This window comes from Papio anubis, chromosome 9 (genome assembly GCF_008728515.1).
Source record: "Papio anubis isolate 15944 chromosome 9, Panubis1.0, whole genome shotgun sequence".
Lineage (NCBI taxonomy): Eukaryota > Metazoa > Chordata > Mammalia > Primates > Cercopithecidae > Papio > Papio anubis.
This window is the reverse complement of record NC_044984.1, coordinates 53,360,653-53,387,674: the sequence shown is the minus strand read 5'-3', so window position 1 is coordinate 53,387,674 and position 27,022 is coordinate 53,360,653. Positions and strand designations below refer to the sequence as shown.

The 27,022-nt window shown below is 36.2% G+C and overlaps 1 long non-coding RNA gene across 1 annotated transcript; it reads right to left on the bottom strand.

The window, feature by feature from the left end:
* Positions 1 to 1,244: 1,244 nt before the first annotated feature.
* LOC103875800 lies at positions 1,245 to 25,336 on the bottom strand. Its single transcript, XR_634767.4, has 4 exons — positions 24,135 to 25,336; positions 23,656 to 23,736; positions 1,882 to 1,987; positions 1,245 to 1,500 (listed from the first exon to the last, which is right to left on the bottom strand). It is a non-coding gene; the product is annotated as an uncharacterized LOC103875800 (long non-coding RNA).
* Between the last annotated feature and the right edge of the window lie 1,686 nt (positions 25,337 to 27,022).

Here is a 27,022-nt window from a genome sequence, read left to right as displayed (position 1 = left end):
CCTAACTCTGTTTAGACTTTGTATTCAGGATAGAAATTACCTTTTCTAAGAAGTTTTACCAAGCTGGGTGTAAATCTATAATACCTCAGCAGTAAAACAACCCTGGAGGGATAATTTTGGGCAAGCATTTCAATCTTGATACCAATTAAAATGGTATGATCTGTCTCACCGCCATCACACAAAACAGGTTTCTATGCCATCTCTTCACTTCTTGCTTAGAGAAAACCATCAGACTGGTTTCATCGCACTCAGATTTAAGATCATACATCTTTTTTTCAGAGCTTTATGGATTCTAATAACAATAGAAAGTACTGAAATAAGCCTATTTTCGTGGCTGCCTTTCAATCAGTATGTAACACACTTCCCATTTTGTCTTCACCAGAAATAAATTGTACTTTAAATCTCTGCTCTCCTTAAATATTTCAAATATGTGGGATATGATATCATCTCTAAAGAGGGAACTTCTTTAGACGGTATTGTTAGGAAGGCTTAGCAAAAGCATTTTGCAAGCTAGTAACATGATTCTAGAACAGGTTTTATTGCCTTAGAAGATGGTAGCATCCTCCTGAGATTAAGAAATTGCTATAATTGCTATGTGAAAGAGAAGGCAGAGAGACAGTTTTTGCTGATAAACTTTGAGGAGGTTTAGAGAAGCAAGACACGGTTGTTTTAAATATAGAACCGCCTTTCTTCACTCTCCATTGCCCAAATCCTATTCCTCCACACCCTTGCACCCCATTTCTCCCGCTTTGTGCTTCAGCTCACCTTGGTTCTTTGTGATACAACTTTTTCCGTGCAATTGAGTCACTTGAAGAGACCTCTGCAACATTCACAAGGAAACAAGCATCATCGACAGTGCTGAATTTATTGTTTTGTAAAGGCATGGGGTTTTGTATGTGAACTTCTGGAGACAAAAGAAACATGAATTCTGACTATAATTTATCCCATGCCATATATTCCCTATTCTACACTTAATGTTTCATTAATTGCTCTTATCAGTTAGGCTCTGTGGCAGCATTTTACCTTTTTGAATACCTGCTCATTTTCCCTACATTTTCTTTAGCGCTCTCTAAAGGGTACTATTCTTCTTGTGTGACAGATGGGCATAGCTTTACAAGAAAGGGATTTAGTCATTAACACCCATGTAAACAGATTATTCTTGCTAAGAAAATACCTTGTAAGGACACAAGAGCAGTGTAGCTTTTGAGAGAAACCATATCTCATACATTAAAATTGCGAAACACTTTCAGGTTAATTGCTCTTTATTAGAATTGTTTGTGGGAAGTCAGGATGTTGAAGCAGAAGGCAGGTCATAAGACAGAGGTTTGGTTGTAACCTTCCAAAGTCTGCAGGTGACAGCTGCTCGTGGCAGGTATAGCAGAGCGCTTGGAGATGTAGAGTGGGAGGTCAGCAGTGGTGATGGACTCTGGAGATACTGGATCACCACAAACAGAGCTCTCATTTCTCCCCCAGCTGGAAGTGGCACCTACTATTTGAGAACTGCAATAGATAAACATTTGCCAAGTTAATCAGGCATGTACTATGTCCATTAATCCCTCCTGTTCCAGGTCAAACCTTATCCCTTCCCTCTTTGAAAGGAAACAACAGTTATGTGCTCAATATCATGAAGGACATTATACATTTATTCGTTTCTATATATCTATGAATCCTTTCTGAGCTGTGGAGTATGCATTCCTTCCTTCAATTAAGAGGTATTTATTGAATGGCTACAATGTGTCACTGCATAAGGTGACATATGCCTGTGGGGAAACTTGCTACCTGATATCAGAAAGCTTACAGTCTGTTGCAAGAAACTTAGACATTAAGTGAGAAATTACAAATTAAAATGTGAATTGTAATCACAGCAATAAATTAATGCACCTTATAGTAAGTCTTCTGGGTTGAGTAAAGTGTTGTCTTTTGAGGTACTTCTCTCTCATAATACTGTTTTCAGCTGAGTAGCACAATGCACGCGAAAAACAGAAAGCTGAAAAGAATAAATAAGTGATTAGAAATTAAGCAATTAAGATGATAGGACAGAGAAAGTAAGGTTGGAAATTGGAAAGCAGATACCTAAGAGATGAATTAGTCTGTAATCACATAAGGAACGCTAAAATGCCTCATAACAATGCCTTTTTTTTTTTTTTTTTAATTTACAATGTTTCTCATTCATTAGGTTACTTTGTCCTCATAATGACCCTGCAGGGATAATAAGGGCAAGTATGACCCTCCTGGCTTTAGAGGGAAGTTCAAGTCTTGCCTAATGTTACCCAAATAATAATGAACAATGTTGAGACTGGGACCCAGGCCTTCTGGTTTCCAGTCTATTATGAGTTCTACAGCTACATGACAACACATTTCTTTTCACCTGTCATCTCTAAATGTGTTTGACAGCCCCAAAGCAATCCATGATCACTGACAGGACAAAAGCAATCAAGTTCACATCAAGACCCTACTTTCAGAGAGGAGCTCAGAAATTCAGAATTTTTGGAAAAGCAATTTGCGTCAAATGCAGAAAGTCTAGAAAATCTAGAGAGACAACAAAACTCACCCGTAATTCCATCAGCCAAATATAACCAGTTTTAAGATTTACATATATATCCTCCCGGTCTTTTTTTCCTTGCGTCTTTATTATTTTACACATTGAACTTCTACTTTGCAAACTGCAGGTTAAAATTAGCTCTCTCTATATATATGCTACATATATGTGTGTGTGTATATATATATCACATATTACCCCATATTGATATTTCCCTATAGTATGATATTAAGGTTAAAATATTTTTGTTACATAAATGTACTTTATTATTTTTATTATATTATTTTGTTTAACCAATTTTTAATTCTTAGGTACTAATTTTTTTTCTGCCAATATGTACATGGCAGCAGTGATATGCTGATATTTCTGGTTAAAAAAGAAAGCCCTGGTCCATAATATTGGTGTGCTGCACCCATTAACTCGTCATTTACATTAGGTATATCTCCTAATGCTGTCCCTCCCCGTCCCCCTACTCCACAACAGGCCCTGGTGTGTGATACTCCCCTTCCTGTGTCCAAGTGTTCTCATTGTTCAATTCACACCTGTTCTACCTCTGGTAGACTTAGGCTGTGAATCCATCTGGTCCTGGACTTTTTTTGGTTGGCAGGCTATTATTGCCTCAATTTCAGAATCTGTTATTGGTCTATTCAGGGATTCCACATCTTTCTGGTTTAGTCTTGGGAGAGTGTATGTGTCCAGGAACTTATCCATTTCTTCTAGGTTTTCCAGTTTATTTGTGTAGAGGTGTTTATAGTATTCTCTGATGGTAGTTTGTATTTCTGTGGGGTCAGTGGTAATATCTCCTTTATCATTTTTTATTTTGTCTATTTGATTCTTCTCTCTTTTTTTCTTTATTAGTCTTGCTAGCAGTCTATCAATTTTGTTGATCTTTTCAAAAAACCAGCTCCTGGATTCATTGATTTTTTGAAGGGCTTTTTGTGTCTCTCTGGGTGACAGACGGAGTATCACTCTGTCACCCACGCTAGAATGCAGTGGTGCGATCTCAGCTCACTAAAACCTCCGCCTCCCAAGTTCAAGCAATTGTCCCACCTCAGCCTCCTGAGTAGCTGGGATTACAGGCACCCGCCACCACGCCCAGCACATTTTTGTATTTTTAGTAGAGATGGGGTTTTGCCATGTTGGCCAGGGTGGTCTCGAATTTCTGACCTCAGCTGATCCACCCACCTCAGCCTCCCAAAGTGCTGGGATTACAGGCATGAGCCACCGTGACTGGCCCAGTCACTTATCTTAACCAAATATTATGTAATGTTTCTCTGTGTCTCATTTGTGTTTAAAGACTGAGGACAATCATTGGATTATGTATACTATTTAATTACATTTACAAACTTAAAACTTGTACTCAGTGCATATATAATAGATGTGGGTTATCATACCAGCTCTATCAATTAACAGATTGTTAAATTTCAGCCACTTTACTAACCTCATTGAGGTTCAGTTTCCTCATCTGCAACCATTCAGTTTATTTCATGGAATTACCACGAAGATGTGCTATAAGATTTAAAGATTCTTTTGATGGTGGGACACATGCAGTGACATTTGGATAGGTGAAAGGCAGAACTCTATTATTTACTGCTCCCAAAGAGAGCATAGGGAGTTGTGCTGCGGACAAGATAACAGCAAACTGGAGCTGTAGCGGCCAACTCATGGACGGGAAGTGCGACAGGGTTAGCTGGGTTTCACAGACTTTCTGTAGATTGGCTGTAGAATAACTTTTCAGGCTTCAGGGACTAGGTCTGTTCCTGGAACCCGTCCAGGTTGTCTGGTACCTGGCCCCAGGATGATTAGGGCTGGTACAGAGTGACCTGGAGTATGGGAGTTTAAGACAGATGGTTGGGGCATAGTCTGAATCAGCTGTTCGAGAAAGGGACCTGACTGCTCCGTCTACTTTTCTTCACCTTTTACCCTCATTAAATCCTCTCACATGACGGAAAAATGACCATGATCAACCCAAGCTATCACAGAGTGCTTTCTAACCTCGGTGTGGTTTCATCTGTGAATTAAATGTTGAGGTAACAGTGGTTCTTTACATTCTGAAGTCAAAGGCTTATTGAGAATCCTTTGAAAGCTGTGGGCAGCCTCCCCTGAAATGTGTAAAACTCATGTACAGAACATTTTGCCACCGTTTATGTTGTTGCTTCAGCACATGCACTTTACAGAAGCATTTATTTTGCAATGAGATAGCTCTCAGAACACATTCCCTCCATTTTCTTCTTTTAGTGGAGTGGCTCGGCCAAGAGATTACAGGCCTTCAGTAAAACTGTGTTGGTTACTGCAGAACACTGAAACAGAAATCTACCTGATTAGCATGGCTAAAATTATTCACTATTTCAGACTGGTAGTGAGCCCCTCCTTGTCAAACTGCTCGGAATGGGCTATGTTTAATCCTCAATAAAAGTGAAAAGTATTCCTCAGGTTCAATCCAGGCCTTTGAAACTTGTCTTCCAAAAGTCAACTTATCTTCTAAAAGATTTTTCTACACAGTGGAAAAGAAACTTATATTCTCTTTCCATTTCTACCAAACTTCTTGAAGAACCTCTGTTTTTCATGAAGGTGATGATTTCACAGCAGTAGACAAGACTTATTTCAAGATAATTGGCAAAAGTCTTTGATCTCAATACATTCTGATGTATTTATAATACTTAATCTAGCAAATATTTATGAAGCACCAACTATATATCAGGACCTTTATTAGGCATGAGGGATACAGCAGGAAATAGGAAAGATAATTAACTGCAATAAGCCATGATGATATGCGAAGCTTCTACCTTCAGCCAACAAAAAAACCCAGATGTGCTGCCAAACACTTCAAATGCTCGACATCATGTCCCAATTTTTTGTCCCAATTTTTCTTCCAATCAAATATAGTGCATTTTTCTTCTTAAAAATCTGAAGATATGAATTTTCTTAAAGTTTCCAGAACAGACATAAAATAGGAGGGTATTTCTGATAGCATCATGATTTACTTATTCGCTCACTGTAGATGCAGTAGTAAACAATATAGACCTGGTCCCATGCCCACTAGTAAGCTGTGAAGGAAGAAAGCTAGTAACTGTAACTAACTGCACTTGGAGATACCAGCAATTCCATCTAGTTTATGCTGAAGGAAAATGGCATATCTGCCAATTCCTCTAAAACTTGCTTCAAAATATTAAGTGAATATCAGCATTTCTGGAGTAGATGATATAGACAGAAGTACAAGCTACAAACCAAGCCACAAACCACTTCTCCTATTTCCAAAGCATGGATCCTTGAAGGATTTCCAATTTGTGTCATACCTTCTATTTGGTAGTGCAAAAAAAAAAAAAAAAATCACAGAAAACCAGTTTTTGCATTGAATTTCGAGTGAGCATTTTCAGGTTTGTCTATTTCACATTTTCTGAAAACTCATCTTTCTTCCAAATGTATAGTTGCATAGGAGCTACCATGTTTCTGTAAAATGATCCATTCACTGGCCACAGCCATTGAGTTAAGCAATGGACACTTGACCCAGATGGGATAAATACATCTTTTCTCTGGAGAATTTGGATCTACTATGAAGAACTTTTTTTAAGAAGGTAAACTTCAGAAAGGAATATCAGAACCATCTGATAAGAGTGTAATATCTTAGGGTTAAAAATATAAATCAGATTTGATTTCTCCCTTGATTAAAATCACACAATGGTTGTCCATTATTCTTAAGATAAAGATCGACTCTGTCTTTATATCTGCACTGTACTACAGGACAGCTTCTGCCTACCTTTTTGACTTCACTTTTTATCACTCTACCCCTCATTCAGCCTCACGAATATTCCTATTTTTGATATATGGCAAGCTCTTTCCAGTCTTAAAGACCTTATATTTGTTCTTCCTAAAAATTAAAATAAATGTCTTTGAATTTTCCTATGACAGGCTCCTCCTCATCATCCAAGTTTCAGCCTTCCTTCATGACCTCATTTAACGTACTCCCCCCTCAAGTCCCTCTGATTTGCATTTTCCCATTTACTTATTTATTTATTTATTTGAGACGGAGTTTTGCTCTTGTTGCCCAGGCTGGGGTGCAATGGCGCTATCTCAGCTCACTGCAACTTCTGCCTCCTGGGTTCAAGCGATTCTCCTACCTCAGCCTCCTGAGTAGCTGGGATTACAGGCCCCCACCCCCACACCTGGCTAATTTTTTGTATTTGTAGTAGATACGGAGTTTCACTATGTTGGTCAGGCTGGTCTTGAACTCCTGACCTCTGGTGGTCCACCCGCCTTGGCCTCCCAATGTGACATTCTCCCTTTTCTAACATCCTAATTATTACCTAAAATCATATTTTAGTGTATTTGTTTACTTATCTCTTTTCCCTAAATTAGAATATACCCTTCTAATTAATTTCCCTGACTAGTTCACTGATACTGCCTCAAGACCTGGAAGAATACCTGGCATGCTGGGGCAATCAGCAATTAATACCAACAAATATTTGCTGAATTGATGAAGAATCAAATAATCCTATAATATACCATACTCAGGAACTGTTGTCATTTTTGTTTTCCATCATTTGGAACTGAGAAGTAAAGAAAGATATAGAGAGGCAGGGAAAACAAAGCAGATATGCTACTATTAGCTTTAGTGGGAGAATGAGATTCCCGAACACATTCAACTCCCTGGCTCTAGTTCACTGCTTAGGCCCATATGCATCCCTCTTGCCTTCCATGAGATGCTCTCAAATTCCCATAATCTATTGCTTTTTTTTCTGAAGCTAATTCGAGTAAGATTTCTATAATCTTTAATGATTAAAAAATAGTTGTATGTTTAAGATATAATTTAAACACAAAATACACAAATCTTAAATGTTCGATTTGATAAGTTTTCACAATTTTAAGCATCTATGTAACAACTACCCAAAGCAAGAGGTTGAACACTTTCATTACTCCAGGATGTTTACTTGTGTCCCTTTCCAGACAGTCCTCCAATCCCTGATGCAGAGGCAATCATCTTCTGACTTCTATTACTGTAGAATAGTCTTTTTTTGATTTTGTTTAATATAAATAAACAAAATCATACCATATGTGTTTTCACGTCTTACATCTTTGATTCAGCATGCTTTTGACATCCATATTTTTGTATCACTGAAAGGTGCCTTCTTTTTATTGATGAGTAAAATTTCATTGTATGAATGTATGCAACTTGTTTATCCAAGAAATAATTTTGAATGCAGAATTTGCACACTAGTTGAATGAAGGTGGGGTGAGAATAGCAAGAATTCTTTATTTGGGACCAGGAGGAGGATTATGCCTGTGGTAGCAGAACAGTTGGTTATTTATCTTCTGTTATATCTAGTATCCAAGATTTTTAAGAGACTTTGTGGCAAAATGTCAAAATATTTTAGTATGTTGGCTGATTTACTCAGGCTTCATTATGGACTTTTTATGAAAGGAATAATCTTCAGTTCAAGGTGGCTCTCCTGAAAAAAGTCCATGGACAATAGCACAAATTCATAGCTCCTGTCTTTCACCAGCTTGGGGTAAGATAATCTTTTACCTTGCTAAATTGCAACAGCCTTTTCCTCAGTTGCATTCTATTCTGAAATTAGAACATATAAATTGGATTCTACAAATCAGAATGAGAATATCTGCGGGGTCCCAGGTGACTTAAGGCACCTCTCTGAAGCACCAATACTGCAGGGGTAGACACATTGATGACCCCATACAATGGCCCTTTCGTAAACCACATTCAACAAGACCCAGGTCAGGATAGGGATTCAAAGAATACAGCTCAATATTTCTTTCATAGGTTGTTTAAAAATAGAATTTTCCTAAGTGAAATTGACAGAAAACTGACCAATCTTTTATAGAAGTTATATCTCCAGAAAACACAGGAAGGCAAGGCACTGATACAGACACTGATAAGAAATGAACTACAAAGTTGGCTTAGCCTCCTATAGAGAAATCCTCCAAAATCCCAGCCTCAAATGTTGCTCCTGAAGAACACCTATCACAGGAAACCCTCCCAATCAATAAATGCATTAACCAAAAAATTTACTTCACTTTCAAAGGGAGTTAACAAATGGAGGCCCAAGATGTTTGTTCATCTTATAATTTAATAACCAGGATATTCTCTGAACCAGTGACCAATTTATACCATAGCATTTTTCATTTTTTAACAAAAAAGTTTTATTTTAATATATCGATTTTTCTCTATTATTGTTTATTAAATGTATTACATATTGTAAGGAACCATATAAATATATAATTGAACTTGAGTGGAATAGGAATAGATAGTCCTCAGAAAGCCTAGTCACAGAGAAATACTGTTCAGGTCATTATATCACGGAATGCAGGGCAAGTATGATTTTAGGCCAGAAAACCACTATTTGAGGTTTTACCTGGGAAAGTTGGAACATTTTAAGCAGGGCATTTTGGAGTTGTGTGTATGAGAAGAATGTTATATTCATGTTTACTGGGGGACCAAGGGTGGACTGTACATTTCTATACAATAATACGCAGTAATAACAATATCTTTCTAAGAACTTGCATTACCCCATTCATCCATTGGTGGCAGCAGGAATAGCTATTGTTCCCCAAACCCTGGACACAGTTAATCGTCTGTGGGTACACACCTTCCCCAAGCTGAGTTAATCAAATCCCTGCCTGGGAATTTTCAAGCTGGTACTGTAAGAGAAATAAGATTTTTTCTGGGTGGCTAAATTTACTCATATTATGAGAAACTTGGAAATGCTGGGGGCTGTATTTTCTATTATAGACCAGAAAAATTTTGGAAGTTGATTTGAGGAGACAATAGAATGAAGTAGATGGACAGAAATAAGCCCAGTAAAATAAAATGAGTTTAACTAGTGTTAATCTCTCTTGTTGCAGTTTCTTTCTGGGGTCCAGTTAAATCCTTAGGTTCCAAGGGAGAATCTGGTATCATGGTAATAATTTCTTTTTGATGCTTAAGCTAACTCAATCTGCACCTTAAAATGAGCAATCTTTAATGAGATATTTACAGTCATAGGGTGGAATACATTATTCCTAATGTTTGTCAAAGAAAAATTATTCTAGACATCATAACATGACAACAATGGTAAGGATATATAACTTAATTGTCTACAGAAATGCCTCAAGCTACTGCAAAGTTGCATTAAGAAGTTTTTAATTTGACAGAAAAAATTGACCAAAAAGATAGTTTTTAGTGTGATAAAACAAAATGAAAGAAAATTCATTTAGAACAACCCTGATTCTATCCTTGGACCTCAATGGAGGCTTGTGTTCCAGGACATTGGAGGATCTATTTTTCTCTCATTGCTCAAGCATTCATTTTAGATACCTATTACTTCCCAGCCCAAAATGACTTGGCTCTCCAAGGCAGACAAAGCAGGCTCCCACTGATCTATTTGTGAGAACTGAGGTTTGAGGGATGAGGAAAGAGTCCCACCTGTGAGTCATAGTCTCACTCTTCAAGTGAAATGCATGAACTGCAGGGTACATCTCGTATCAGAACCTCCACTGCCTGCAAAGCTTTGGTTTGGCCAATCCTATGTATTTGCTTTGCTATATTCCCAATTTCACTTTTAAATGCATGCTCGTTTATTTCAGCCTAGAGTGTGAGGAAAGAACAATTCCACTTACCCCTGGTTGCATGAATGGCAGTGCCGTACATTTCTGCCTTTGTTTTTCACAATTTATTTGTGTTTAACCTAAAATATAATAAATGGTCATAGAACATTAAAGCTAATAGAGTCCTTAATGATTATTGAGCATACCCTGCACCCCTGCCTGCATCACTTCACAGACCATATGACTGAGTTTCAAGAAGATGAATGCATTTGCCCAAGGATACAGTTAGTTATCAATGGAATTGGGTTCTTGTTCCCTGGACTCCTCAGTCTAAACTTAACGCTTTTTGTATGGCACCAAGTTTATGGTAGATAGTGCAGAGGGAAAGATTCCCATTTATTTTAAAACTCAGAGATCAGCTATATAGTATTTTTCTAGGTAGCAAGCTTCCATCCATTGCCTTTTCCTGAAATTTTAAAGTAATCCTCATGAATTATTCCAAGCACGTGGAAATCCGGCATCAAAGGAGAAAAGTAGAAATAATAGAACACAAAACTTGCAAGCAGGTGCCTATTTTTTATATGGAGAATATTTAATTTTCAATTACTTGTTTGCAAGAAGACATCCAAAATGTCTCAGAACTAGTTAGTCTTCAATATGAAATCTTCTTCCCTGCTGCTTCTGCCAGCCAACATTGTATTTCTTCTTGTAACCACCTCTGCATTTATTAAAAAGGAAAAAAAATTCCAGGGAGATGACTCTTGTCTTCATACTCAATTCTTGCTATTACTGCATAAACAAAAATATGCATGCTATCCCTGGGACAGTATTTTCTTGCTGTACTCTTTTTATTTGGCTAAGTTGAGGTATTGGAAATTTCAATCACTGTAAAATTGGAGGGAAATGTTGTTCTCATCCCATAGGCCAGGTTAGAAAGCCCCAAATGAACAGAGTATTAGACAGTTATCTATTGTGTTCAGGACCACACACTTTCTCCATCTTCCAAAAATTGGAATAAGATATTTCCCATTTGCTCCAAAAGGCATTTAAATTAATCACGTTGTCCTTGTAAATCCCAGTACCGATACACCACACATTTTAATGCTGTCAGAAGATACAAAATGATAGTTAAATACTCATGGAAAGAGAGCTGTTGAGTTTATTGACTGTGTTCGACTTTATCCATCAACCTTCTGAGGTTTGGAGTCAGGGAGGGTAACTACAGGACCACCCTACAAACGTCTCTTGTTGGTAACATCATAAAGTAAGGACTGGGCTGAAGCGATGAGGAGGCTGTCAGCCTGCCCATCTCAAATACATACTGTCATTTTCCATTTTTAAAAAGTACTGTTATTTCACAGGGAATAATAAGTTTCTATACTTCTGGCTAGTAAGAATTGGTGTGTTCTACCAAATTATTTTTGCTTTTGCACAAGTAATCTCAGCTTCAAAACCGAGTAAATAAAAACTTTCAATCAATTAGTGTTTGTATCGACCCTTGAAAATAATCCATAGGAAAAAAAAATCAAGTGTCTATACTACAGTAATGGGGCAGATGAAGAGACTTGCAACTAAGGCAGCAGCAGAACTCTCAAAAATAGACTTATTTCTTACCGAAATGTTGCCAGAGAAGCAGATTCCTGATGTATCTTGGGGCTTGCAGCTGCCAGGAATGTTTTCTGGGTGGTCACAGAGCTCATTAATCACTTCTGTGTGTTCACTAGCCTGGTGGCAGGTTGACATGTAGAAGCCTAAAGGACTGGGTAAACCTGGCAAATCTCATCATTTTATAGGCTGGCCTAAATCCCTTCAAAGCCCAAATTCCTTTGCATGGCATATGAGACATTTCCTGATGTAACCCCAAACCCCTCTCCACATCATCTCTGACTATTCCCTTTGTCCTATCCTAAGCTTTAGGCTATGCTGGGCCATGTTGTTATACCTTTTAACATTCCACTCCCTTGGTTGTAGTATCCTGCCTTCCTAGTCAACCTGATGAACCATAGAGCTTTCAAAACTCTGTTCAAGCTCCACTGACCTTGTTCGTTACTTCCCTGTTTTAATCCTCAACACACATATTGTAACTTTTTATTATTGTATTTATTATTTACTGTTATAACTACTGTTTACTATTGTAACTATTCTGCAAGGGCAGGAAATAACTTGTTCATGCTTATCTCTGCACACAGCACAATGCCTAGCACCTGACAGGTGTTTAATAAATGTTTGAAGAATAAAAGAGGGAATGAATCCAGCCAATGGATGTCTAGATTGTGACCAAGAATGCCAAAGGCAATCATACTTTTATTATAGAATCAAACTATCCACTAAATTCAATGTTCTCAGTCCTAAATATTCAAAACTTGAGGTTAGAAATAAGGCCAAGATGAATGATATCTAGACATATCTAAAAGGCAGCAGGCTAAGTATGGAATTTGAACAAAGGTTTCAAGCCAGAGACTGGCTTTTCCAAAGTAGCGGGGGTGGGGGGCGTTGGGAGGAACACAAATAATGAAGTTAGGACTGAAGATGGTACAGCAGCTCAAGGAGAATTGAAAGAGAAAGATAATGATGGACAACAAATTGTCCCAACCATGTTCAGGTCCCAGATGCCTGACTATGCAGAGCAGGGTTATGGAAACTTACTTTGAAATCAGGAGCAGAAAATACAGACACTGAGGAGGAAATGGAAAACCAGTTGGCAAGTATCTCAGGAACAAGTAAGATGGATGAACAAGAATGTCTCATACCAAGTCATTTGCTTGCATATATATACTTGCTATATATATATATATATAGCGCCATGGACAAGTCCTAGTCAACAAATTTCAAGAAAGGCTATCCATACCTGTGTGGGGTGATGAGAGTAGTGTTTAATAATTGAGCTGTGGAGTTAGGCTGCCTATGCTACAAGCCTGAGTCCATCACTTTCCAGATCTGAGGCACTGGTCAATTAACCTCTGTGAGCTATAAAATAGGGCTGCAAGAATGCTTCTAGAGGTAAAAAGAGGAGCCAGTACCATTCCTTCTGAAACTATTCCAAACAATCAAAAAAAGAGGGACTCTTCCCTACTCATTTTATGAGGCCAACATCATCCTGATACCAAAACCTGGCAGAGACACAACAACAACAACAAAATTCAGGCCAATATCCCTGATGAACATCAAAGCAAAAATCCCCAATAAAATACAGGCAAACCAAATCCAGCAGCACATCAAAAAGTTTATCCACCATGATCAAGTTGGCTTCATGCCTTGAATGCAAGGCTTGTTCAATATACACAAACCAGTAAATGTAATCCATCACATAAACAGAACCTGACAAAAAACCGCATGATTATCTCAATAGATGCAGAAAAGGCCTTCGATAAACTTCAACATCCCTTCATGTTAAAAACTCTCGAAAATCCAAGTATTGGTAAAACATATCTCAAAATAATAGCTATTTATGACAAACCCACAGTCAATATCATACTGAATAAGCAAAAGCTGGAAGCATTCCCTTTTTTAAACTGGCACAAGACAAGGATACCCTCTCTCACCACTCCTATTCAACATAGTATTGGAAGTTCTGGCCAGGGCAATCAGGCAAGAGAAAGAAATAAAACATATTCAGTTAGGAAGACAGGAAGTCAAATTGTCTCTGTTTACAGATGACATGATTCTATATTTAGAAAACCCCATAGTGTCAGCCCCAAAACTTCTTACGCTGATAAGCAACTTCAGCAAAGTCTCAGGATACAAAATCAATGTGCAAAAATCACAAGCATTTCTTTACACCAACAATGGATGAGCAGACAGCCAAATCATGAATGAACTCCCATTCGCAATTGCTACAAAGAGAATAAAATACCTAGGAATACAACTTACAAGGAACGTGAAGGACCTCTTCAAGGAGAACTACAAACCACTGCCCAAAGAAACAAGAGAGGACACAAACAAATGGAGAAACATTCCATCAAGAAAAAAAAAAAAAAAAACTACTTTAAATTTCATATAGAACCAAAAAGTCCCCATATAGCCAAGACAATCCTAAGCAAAAAGAACAAAGCTGGAGGCATCACACTACCTGACTTCAAACTATACTGTAAGGCTACAGTAACCAAAACAGCATGGTACTGGTACCAAAACAGTATATAGACCAATGGAACAGAACAAAGACCTCAGAAATAACACCAGACATCTACAACCATCTTATCTTTGACAAATCTGACAAAAACAAGCAATGGGGAAAGGATTCCCTATTTAATAAATGATGCTGGGAAAACTGGCTAGTCATATGCAGAAAACTGAGCTGGACTCCCTCCTTATATCTTATACAAAAATTAATTCAAGATGGATTAAAGACTTAAATGTAAAACCCAAAACTGTAAAAACCCTAGAAGAAAACCTAGGTAATACCATTCAAGACATTGGTATGGGCAAAGACTTCATGACTAGAACACCAAAAGTGGTTGCCACAAAAGCCAAAACTGACAAATGGGATTTAATTAAACTAAAGACCTTCTGTACGGCAAAAGAAACTACCATCAGAGTGAACAGGCAACCTACAGAACAGGAGAAAATTTTTGCAATCTACCCATCTGACAAAGGTATAATATCCAGAATCTACAAGGAACTTAAACAAATTTACAAGAAAAAAACAAACACCCTCATCAGAAAGTGGGCAAAGGATATGAACAGACACTTCTCAAAAGAAGACATATATGAGGCCAAAAAAAATATGAAAAAAAGTTCATCATCACTGGTCGTTAGAGAAATGCAAATCAAAACCACAATGAGATACCATCTCATGCCAGTTAGAATGGCGATTATTAAAAAGTCAGGAAACAATAGATGCTGGTGAGGCTATAGAGAAATAGGAACACTTTTACACTGTTGGCAGGAGTGTAAATTCGTTCAACCATTGTGGAAGATGGTGTGGGGATTCCTCAAGAATCTAGAATCAGAAATACCATTTGACCCAGCCATCCCATTACTGGGTATATACCCAAAGGATTATAAATCAATCTACTATAAAGACACATGCACATGTATGTTTATTGTGGCAATATTCACAATAGTAAAGACTTGGAATCAACCTAAATGCCCATCGATGATAGACTGGATAAAGAAATTGTGGCACATATACACCATAGAACACTATGCAGCCAACGAAAAGAATGAGATCATGTCCTCTGCAGGGACATGGATGAAGCTGCGAGCCATCATTCTCAGCAAACTAACACAGGAACAGAAAACAAACACCACATGTTCTCACTCATAAGTAGGAGCTGAACAATGAGAATGCATGGACACAGGGAAGGGATCATCACACACTAGGGCCTGTTGTGGGTTGGGGGACAAAGGTAGGCAGAGCATTAGGACAAATACGTAATGCATGTGGGGTTTAAAACCTAGATGATGGGTTAATAGGTGCAGGAAACCACCATGGTACATGTATATCTATGTAACAAACCTCCACATTCTACACATGTATCCTAGAACTTAATGTAAAATAAAAATTAAAAATACCATGTTAAATATGATAAGAAAATAGGGCTGAAAATAGTAACTACTTAATAGGAGTGTTGGAAGGATTGATTGTGTTAATCCATGGCAAGTACTTAACCCAGATACTGGAAGGATCAGAGTGAGTATAGCCAGAGAAGTCATTATACTTTTTGAGAGTTCCCTGGTAGGAAACACATATTTAATTTTTCATGTGGATTCTAAATAGGCTGTGTTTCTATTTGTTTGTTTTTAGAAAATAATTACCACTGTGTCCTTTAGAAGGGAAAAAAATCCACCAACTAACAAAGATACCCCTTTGAGTAGAAATAAGAATGGAGAAACATAAAACAGATCTAAAACTTTGAGAAAGAAGTAGAGTTTTATTTGCTAGTTGATGTGTCTGGTTACAATGAATGTATGAGGTTTGGTGACGATATTTTTTTAAAAAAGCAGTTGCTTAAGTAATATAACAAAATGAAATATAATTTAATTTTGTGGATATAGGCAATTAGGAATTGGTCCTGTTGCACTGCAATCCTTGGGAGCCCAGGCTGTTTCCAGCTTTTCATTCCACTATCCTTAAAGTGAGCTATCAGGGGCCTTAGAGTTCCAGATAGAGCTTCAGCAATCTCATATGCAACCGAGAAGCAAAAAGAAGAAGGAAATACACTTCCCCTTTAAGGACACATTTCAGAAATCATCACACCACTTTCCTACACTTATTATTGACCAGAACTTAGACATTTTACCACAATTGCCAGTATAATACAGACTATACATCTGTATAGTATATACAGACTATACACCAGTATAATACAGACTAGACACATGTATAGTCTGTATTCAGGTAATCCACTTAACTAAAATTGAGAATTTTATTATATAGAAGAGGAGAGACTGAGGGCATCAAACAGCCTTTGCCAGAGCTGACTTTGATGTTCTTCATGTGTACTGGGGTATTATCCTCATAACTCTACCGTGATAAACACATTTGTATGAAAGAACTTTGTTTTGCTTGTTGGTAACTCATGAAGTAAAAACTGGATTTTCATGTGTTTTTCCATATCTCTGTGCTTAATTTCAGGGTAACAGATATTTGGCCATTATTTCCTGCTAAAATGAGTTTCTTTCATTGCACAACCATTTCCCGGGCTACCAGTCCAATTTCTAGATCTGAAGCAATATTTATGAGGTGTTTACTCCTAGCCTGAAGTCCCCCAAACCCTGGAGGATTTAAAATTGCATAAATATAATTTTTCTTGACTAAGGGTCCTATGTCCACACTGTTCCCATTACCTGTAATGATTTGATAACTTTTATTTCTAGCAAACTCTTACTCATTCTTCAAAACTCATCTTCAGCTTTCCATCTCTGTGAAGTTTCCTATAATTCTCCAGGTTGTCTTCCTCCATGCACTCATAGAATGTTGTTTTTATCTCTAGTGTCACACTTGGCACATTATATTGTGAATATGTGCATTCCTGCCCTCTCAGGTTGATTGTGAGTTTGGGCAGGCAGACAGGCACTCAGAAGCATTTGTTTAATGAATGAGTAAATTGTTTGCTCCCCTAACAGGTGGTTATGTATATACCATTATTTCAGAGAGTTTCTTTAATTAGCAGAAATACAGCATGGGTAATAATATATAACAGCATTAATATGCACATGACCTCTTCTACTACATCACAGAGAAAATAAAACCATCAGAAAAAAATGCCTTCACTTTTCTGCCATCAAACCTAGAAACCTGCCTGCATCCTTATCTCTCATATCTTCTGTTTTCTTTCTATCTTATTATAGTTCTGGAGATAATCCTCCATCTGTGTTATAGGATCCACATCCCAACTTTCCACAGAAACTCATATTATTCATTACAGTTTTCTTTCTTGTTCTTTTAACTTCTTTCTATTGCACTCTTCCATCATCATTTAAACATATGCAATTCATTTTCATATTTTCAAGAAAATACCATCTTTGGACTCTACTTCCCTTTTCTACTGTTGCTGTATTTTTTCTCTCTTTTACAAAGCCTTGAGAAAGTCACCCAAGCTCACTGATTCACTAACCAGCCACTTACTCCTCAACTCACTCCAGGCGGTGACCCTCTCCCACCCCTTCATGCACATGGCTCCTGCAACAATCAAACTAAGCCATTCAGCGTTTTTCTAGACAGACTTCTGCTATTTGACTCTCTCAGTATCATTAGAGAGTGTAGAGTATTATGTCTTCTTGACACAATCTCGACGCTAGGCTTCTGTATCACCAGATTCCCTCATTTTCATTTACTTCTGGGACTAATTCTCAGATTTTCTTGCTAGATCACTTTCCTTTATCTAGTTTTTGATCTTGAGTTCTTAAAGGTTTTGTCATTGATCTCTTCCTCTTCTTACTCTGTATTCTCTATTTCATGATTTTAACCATGCCCACATTATTAATTACCATCTATATTATGAATACTTTCAAGTGAGTATCTTCATTCCAAAGTTTTCCTCTAAGCTCCAGACTCAAATAGCAAATTGCCTACATAAAATCTCCAATTGGAAATCTTAGAAAAACTACAAACCTAACATATTTAATACGTGCATACCTGAACTCATGATCTCCTTCCTCAAACCCAGCCTTCCACAAGTGCTGTCTTAATAAATGGTGTTATTATTTATCCAGTTGCCCAAAATGAAAACTCAGAAGTCACTATTTTGTCTACAGAAAAGAGTACACTATTTTGTCTACAGAAAAGAGTTCTGTCTACAGAAAAGAGTTTTGTGTGGCCGATTTTCTGGCAACTGAAGGTAACTTTGGTATATGGTGTTAGCTAGCCACTAAGATGGCCCTCAGTGATTCTGTGCCCTGATGTTCACCCTTTTGTGAATCCTCTTCCCTTAAGCGTAGATTGCACTTAGTGATTCACTTGCAACAAATGGAATGTGACAGAAGTAATACGATACCACTTCCAGATTAAGTTTTAAAAAGACTGGCCTCCATCTTGGGTGTGTGCACTCTCTCGCACATGCGCGCTCTCTCTCACCAAGTGTACTGAGAGAAGCAAGCTTCCATATTATGCATGAGGTCATTCAGAAAACCCATAGAGAGGCTCACATCCCAAGAAACCAAAGGCTTCAGTTGCAGATGGCATGTGAGGAACCTCACCCTGCCAGCAACCATGTGAGTGAGGTTGAAAGTGAATTCTTCAGCCCAGTTATGGTTTGAGATGACTACAGCCCCAGCTGACAGCTTGACAGCTACCTTATGAGAGACTTTGACCCAGCTAAGCTGTTTGTCATTTTAACTTGCTAAGTTTGGGATAATTTGTTATGCAGCAAATGATAACCAACATACATTTGAAAAAACTTGCCTTTGGGGAAACCAGATGGCTCCCGATCTATAACAACTTTATGATTTTGTAGAGATTGCAAAACAGACATGCATATATAGACTATTGTGTAAATATTGAGCTAATTAATGACGCAGTTAAATAGTATGTTTTTCTATAAAAAACAGCTTACAGCAAAAATTTGTTTTCAGTGTGGATTGTCTTTTACTTTTGAAAACTTTAACTGTTGTACAATTATAAAAAGATGAAGTTAAATATCCGTCATTCAAGACATCAAGATCTTGGTCAAATAACCCGATAAAGTTTATGCAACCAAGCCATACTGACGTAGCCTCATCTTTACATATTCTGGTGACAATGTTGGGCAGAGATAATTCTTTTGCGCTACCGAGGATGTGTGGTAATACCATAAGCATACACTAATACATTCCATGTCCTGTGTAAAATTTTTTATTTTTAAATCAAAGCTATGATTATGAGTTTTTTATTTCTTTTTTAAATGAATGTAAGTAAAACCTAGTTAGACTCTCAATTGCCCTTTCTCTTTTTACCTCCTTAACTAACTTACCTACTGTTTGTTTTCCCCTGCTTTTCTGTCTCCAAATAATGGTCATTTATTTCTCATTAATGTTATACCTAATCACAAAGAATGCAGGAATCAAAGGTAAGTGTAATATAATAAAAAAGAGTAAAAAAAAAAAATAGTAACATGGGCAATAACTAAAGTCAATTATTATAGCTTAGATAAAAATAAATATGCAACTTACAGTTCATTTCTTCTCTGAGAAAACTAATGCACTATAATAGTTTTAAACAGAAAACTCTTAAGAACAAATGTAGGCATCCCAGAGCATTGAAATAGAAAAACATGTCTTTCAAAAGAGACAACAGCTGAAATAATCACATGGTTGAATTCTGTATAAGAATATAACAATTTTAAAAATCTCCACAAATTAGAAACCCAAAAAACTTACTACCAAAGTTTTAACATGAATATGTAGAAATAACTTAAGAATGGAGCATAATATGTAATTTGAGTCCAATAGGAGAAAAGTTTAAAACTTTTTAATAATTATTCAGAAATCTTTGTGATAGCATTGAAATTTTACTTTAACTGATAAATGTTTTAAAATTAAAATTAAGAATGAGTCCTATTTATTTAAGTTTTAATGCTGAAATTAAAACTGTGATAATTGAAAGAATTTTAACTAAAGTTACTTGATTTTTAAAAAATGGGTAGAAAGGTATATACATAAATAAATATACTAATTCAACACTGCTAGAGACAAATCCTTCAAGCAAAATAAAAAATATTTTCCTTATACAACTAGGTGATTCAACAGAAAATTATAGCAGTTATTACTCTTTATCTTTCATTTTTGGTGAGCCCAGGACTCCTTATGACTGCAGCACATAATGGGAAACTGAGTGATCACAGTAGATCTTTTTTTGGTTTGTTTTTAACACCATCAGCACGCTTTCACTTTGTAAGTAATCTGCCAGTTACCATGCGACTGATACTTTAGATCTCTGGATACATATAGCCTTCGCATTAATGAGAAACATACCTTTTACTTATTACTATTCCCTGACACATGCATACACATAAATGTATAGACATATAGAGTCCTACATAAAACACTACCAAACCTGTAAATATTTTTGCGTGATATCTTTGAGAATTTCCAATTAGCTATTCTACTTTGTTTTATTTACCTTGTAAATCAATTTTGTCTGTTTATGATAGTCAATAGTTTTCTTACACCTCTTTTATGTAGACAATTATAGAATAATGATGCCAATGATTACATTAGGTATGTTTTCTTATAAAAAGCAAAAGACAGAGCATGGGAAATATGACTACTATGCAAATTATATAAAATAAATAATTCATTACCTGTATCTCAAATACACTCTGGCAACATTATGAACTTTCATGAAAACCAGCACTAATTCTTTTTTTATTCAGATATAATTTACACATAAAAATGTTTCCCTTTTAAAGTGAACAATTCAGTGGTTTTCAGTATACTCACAAAATTGCACAACCATTACCATCATCTAATTTCAAAACATTTTTATCACCCACAAAATAACCCTTATGCCTATAAGCTATTGTTTCCCATTTCTCCCTCCCTTCAGCCTTTGGTAGCCACTTGTCTACTTACTGTCTCTTCTATGTATATGACCATTTCACTTCAATAGAATCATATAATATGTAACCTTTACGTTTCTGTATTCTTTCACTCAGCATAATGTTTCAAGGTTACTGCATGTTACAGCATGTTACAGAAATTTATTCATTTCTATGGCCAAATACTGTTTCATTGTATGGATATATGTTGTTTTATCCATTCATAATCTGATAAACATTTAGAATGTTTCTACTTTTTGACTATTGTGAATAATGTTTCTATGCACATTCATGTACAAGTTTTTGTGTGGACATATCCTTTTAATTTTTTTTGGATATATATCTAGGAGTAAAATTGCTGGGTCATATGGTAATTCTGTGTTTACATTTTTGCGAAACTACCAAATTGTTTTCCACAGTTTCTGTACCATTTTGTATTTCTACTAGCAATGTAGGAGGACCCCAATTTCTCCACATCTTTGAAAATCCTTGTTATTTTCTGTTTTTCTTTTAAATTATAGTCATCCTAACAGGTGTGAAGGAATATCTCATTGTGATTTTATTTTACATTTCCCTAACTATCAATAATGTTTAACTTTTTTTATGTGCTCATTCGCAATTGGTGTATCTTTAAATTTTTTAATTGGATTATTTGGACTTCCTAAAATTATTAAAATGTTAGAATACTTTATATATTTTGGATAAAAGCCCCTTATCAGATATATTATTTGAAAACATTTTTCTCATTGTGTGAGTTATCTTTTCACTTTCCTGATAGTGCCCTTTCAAGCATAAAAGCTTTAAATCCCAATAGAAAGTTTTAATTTTTCTTTTACTGATTATGCTTTTGATGTGATATATAAGACAAATATTTGTACCTATGTTTCTTTTAAGAGTTGTATAGTTTTAGCTCTCACTTTTATTTATTTTGAGTTAATTTTTGTACATGATATAAGGTAGAGGTCTGGCTTTATTCCTGCAGATGTGAACATTCAATTTGCCCAACACTATTTATTACAGAGACCTTTCCCCAATTGTGTATTCTTGATGCTCTTGTAAAAGATTAGTCAGCTACATATGCATGAGTTTTATTTCTGAACTCTCTATTCTGTTCAACTAGTCTAGTGTCTGTTTTCATGCTAGTACCGTGCTATTTTTATTATAATAACTTTGTAATATTGTTTAAAATCAGGAAGTATGATGCCTTCAGCTTCTTTCTTCTTCCACAAGATGCTTTGGCTATTAGAGATGAATCTAAAGAATTTTTTTTTCTGTTAGAGATGCCATTGGGATTTTGATAGGTATTGCATTGAATCTATAGATCACTTTGCGTAGTATGAACATTTTAACAATATTAATAATACCAATCCATGAACACAGGATATCTTTCCATTTGTGTCTTCTTCAATTTTTTTTCATTAATGCAGTATCGTTTTCTAGCATACAGATTTTTTACCCTTTTGGATTAACTTTATTCCTAAGTATTTTATTGTTGTTAATGCTATTGTACATGGAATTGTTTTCTTGATTTCTTTTTCAGATAGTTCATTGTTAGTGTAGAGAAACACAATTGATTTTTGTATGTTGATTTTGTAGCCTTCAACTTTAATGAATTTCTTTATTCTAGCAGTTTTACGGTAGAGTCTTTTGGGTTTTCTACACATAACATCATGTTGTCTGCAAACAGGAACAATTTTGCTTCTTTCTTTCTAATTCAGGTGCCTATTATTTATTTTTATGCCTAATTGCCCTGGCCAAGATTTTCAGTACTATGTTTAAGAGAAGTGTCGAGAGTAAACATCCTTGACTTGTCCTGATCTTAGAAGAAAAGCTTTCAGCTTTTCACCATTTAGTATGGTGTTAGCTTTGGGCTTGGAATATAGGGCCTTTGTTATGTTGAGGTACATTTCTTTTATACCCACATTTTGTTGAGAGTTTTCATCATGAAATGATGTTGGTCAACTTTTTGTATTAATCGAGATGATCATGATTTTTATTCATCCTGTTGCTGCAGTGTATGACATGTATTGATTTGTGCACATTGAACCATCTTTGCAGCCTAAGGATAAATCCTACTGAATCATCATGTATAATATGTTTAATGTGCTGTTGAATTTGGTTTGCTAGCACTTTGTTGAGAATTTTTGTATCTAAGTTCATCAGGGATATTGGCTTGTAATTTTCTTTTTTTATAGTGTTCTTATCTGGCCTTGGTGTCAGGGTGATGATGGCTTAATAAAATAAATTTGGAAGCAAGTGTTCTCACTTTTTCAATTTTTTTTTATAAACTTGAGAAAGATTGGTGTTAATTCATTAAATATTTGAAGGAAGTCACAAGTAAAGACATCTGGACCCGGGCTTTTCCTTGCTGGGAAGTTTTTGATAACTGCTTCAATCTTCTTGCTGAATATTTTTCTGTTCAGATTTTTATTTCTTCATAATTCAGTCTTGGTAGATTGTACTTATATTAGAACAATAGACTTTAAGTCTAAAATAATCACAAGAGACAATGAAGGTTATTATTTAATGATAAAGGGGTCAATAAATCAAGAAGATAGAACAATTGTAAATATTTATGTATCACACATGAATACCTAAGCATATAGAGCAATTACTTACAGAACTGAAAGGAGAAATAAACAGCCATAGTGGTGGGACTTTATTGCTTCACTCTCAATAATGGAGATACAGACAGAAAATCTGTAAGGAAACAGTGGGTTCAAACAAAACTATAGACCATACAGACCTAACAGGCATACACAGAACATACCACCCAACAGCGGCAGAATACACATTCTTCTCAAGTGCAAATGACAGATCATATGTTAGGCCACAAAACAAATCTTAACAAATTTGAGAAGACTGAAATCATATCAGGTATCTTTTCAACCATAAAGGTATGAAAGTAGAAATTTATAACAGGAGGAAAATTGAAAAATCCACAAGTACATGGAAATTAAATAACACACTTCTGAACAACCAATGATTAAAAGAAGAAATATAAAGAGAAATTTAACAATTTCTTGGAAACAAAAATAGACACACAGCATACCAAACTTATGGGAAATTGTAATCAGTATCTTTCTGAAGTCACTTACTCTGGCATCAGATTTGCACAAGCAATGACCTTGGCAAACTTGTCACTGAATTTCTTGGCTGTTTCATGATCAGCAGATGCTTTATCACCATAAAAGTTGAAAAATTTAATGCTGTGACTTTTCTTAATGTTCTGCAACTAGCCTGTTGAATATTTACAATTGCCTTCAATTTTCAGTTCATTGTGATAGATCTTTGTTTCCTCATCAACATACTGAGTGTCATGTGTTCACTGCAATGCTGATAGATCCACCCCTTCAGCTGGTAATCGAAATCTTCATTTTTAGCTTTATGCAGTGTTTTCCTATTTTTCTTCTGTTCATCCCTTTCAGCATAGAATTTTGACAGTTTATCCTTCTGTTTCTTCGGGTCATATATGGTGGTCATTGTGACACCATACTTCTATAAGGCATTTCACATTTACACCACTGTCCAGTTTCACCAATAGCCTGATTTTCTGTGCTATGGACAAAAATGTTTTCTGGCTTTAAAAGAAAAAATTCTGGATGTTACTAGTCAAGTTTATATAAAGCAGTCAATAGGGACTTATTATTGTAACATTAAGAACAATACATAAACTAATTTGTACTTTTCCTTTTTTGTTATTTTATTTTACTGTAGACTCAAGGAGTACATGTGCAGGTTTGTTGGACAGATATATTGAATAATGCTGAGGTTTGGGCTTCTAGTGAAGCCATCACCCGAATAGTAAACATTGTACCTGATAGGTAATGTTTAACTCTCATCTCCCTCGCACCCTTCCCACATTTGGAATCTCCAGCATCTATTTTCATGTTTATGTCTGTGTGTATCCATTGTGTAGCTCCTACTTAAAAGTGAGAACAAGCAATATTTGATTTTTTTCTCTGAGTAATGTCACTTAGGATAGTGGCCTCCAGCTCCATCCATGTTGCTGCAAAGGACATAATCTCATTCTTTTTTATGGTTAGGTAGTGTTCCATGATAAATGCACATACCATGAAATACAGTCCACAACACTTGACTGGCTTAAAAATGTGGTAGGTATATATACACCATGGAATCAACCTAAGTGTCAATCAACATATACCAATATGTATGCACACATATAGCATGGAATACAATCCGTAACAGTTGTTTGGATTAAAAATGTAGTATATCCATATGTACCATGGAATCAACCTAAGTGTCAATCAACAATGGACACTTAGGTTGATTCCATGACTTTGTTATTGTGAATAATTCTGCCTTAAACATACAAGTGCACCCCATCTCTACTAAAAATACAAAAAAATTAGCCTGGCGTGGTGGCGGGTGCCTGTAGTCCCAGCTACGAGGGAGGGTGAGGGAGGAGAATGGTGTGAACCCCGGAGGCAGAGCTTGCAGTGAGCCGAGATCGTGCCACTGCACTCCAGCCTGGGCAACAGAGCAAACATACAAGTGCAGGTGTCTTCTTGATAGAATGATTTCTTTTCTTTGGTTGATACCGAGTAGTGGAATTGCCATGTTGAATGGTAGTTCTATTTTTTGTTCTTTGAGAAATCTCCATACTGTTTTCCATAGGGTTTGAACTAATTTAATATTTCCACCAACAGTGTAGAAGCATTCCCTTTTCTCCACCCCTTTGGCAACATCTCTTATTTTTTGAATCTAGTAATAGGCATTCTGACTGGTGTGAGATGGTATTTCATTGTGGTTTTAATTTTCATTTCTCTGATAATTAGTGATGTTGAACATTTTTTCATGTTTGTTGGCTGCTTGTATGTCTTCTTTTAAGGAGTGTCTGTTTATGTCCTTTGCACACATTTTAACGAAGTTGTTTTTTTCTTGTTGATTTGTTTAAGTTCTTTATAGATTCTGGATATTAGATCTTTGTCAGATTCATAGTTTGAAAGTATGTTCTCTCTTTCTATAGATTTGTCTTTTTGCTGTGTTGATTATTTCTTTTGCTATGCAGAAACTCTTTAGTTTAATTAAACGGTGCTGGTAAAACTAGCTAGCCATATGCAGAAGAATGAAACTGGACTCATGTTTCACCATATACAAAAATTAACTCAAAATGGACTACAGACTTAAAATGTAAGACCTGAAACTATTAAAGTCCTAGAAGAAAACCTAGGAAAAACTTTTGGACATTGGCCTATGCAAAGAATTTGACTAAGACCTCAAAAGAAAATGCAACAAAAACAAACATAGACAAATCGGACTTTCTCTTTTTCTTATTATTGTTACCCATATGGGTATCAACAGGCCTTTTTGACATTTTCAGCATTATCTTTTCACCACAGAGCAGAGAATAAGCAAAACAACAACAACAAAAACACAGTGATTAATGTATGTAGGTCTTAGCTCCACGGGGGCCATTATGAGGAACCTACTGTTGGTACATCTAACCCACACTCCTGCCATTGCATTACCCTTTGTGGGCGTGCTTGCATGAGGAAATCTTAGCATTCCTGTAAAAGATATATTACAATGGAAGAGGGCTGGGAGCGTCCCTTGGGGATGCTAAATGAACTCTGTGTTATGTGCCTGCATTTTGACTGTGATCCATCACAGGAGATGAGGTGTGAATACTTCCACTTGTGGCTTCATGTTGCTACTGGAGAAGTTTTGGATTTTAGTGCATTTGGATTTTGGATTTTTGCCTTAGAGATGCCCAATCTGTACTTTTGCTTCTTCCTTTCCACTATGGAAGACTTCCTTTCCTTTTTCTTAATTACCCTGGCTAAAACTTCCAGTAAAATATTAAATAGAAGTGGTGAGAGTAGATATCTTTGCCTTGTTTTTAATTGTAGGAGAAAGTATTCCGTATTTCACCATTGAATATGACATTTTGCTGTAGGTTTATACAATTTCTTTATCAGGTTGAGAAAATTTCCTTCTATTTCTAGTATGTTGAGTGTTTTGT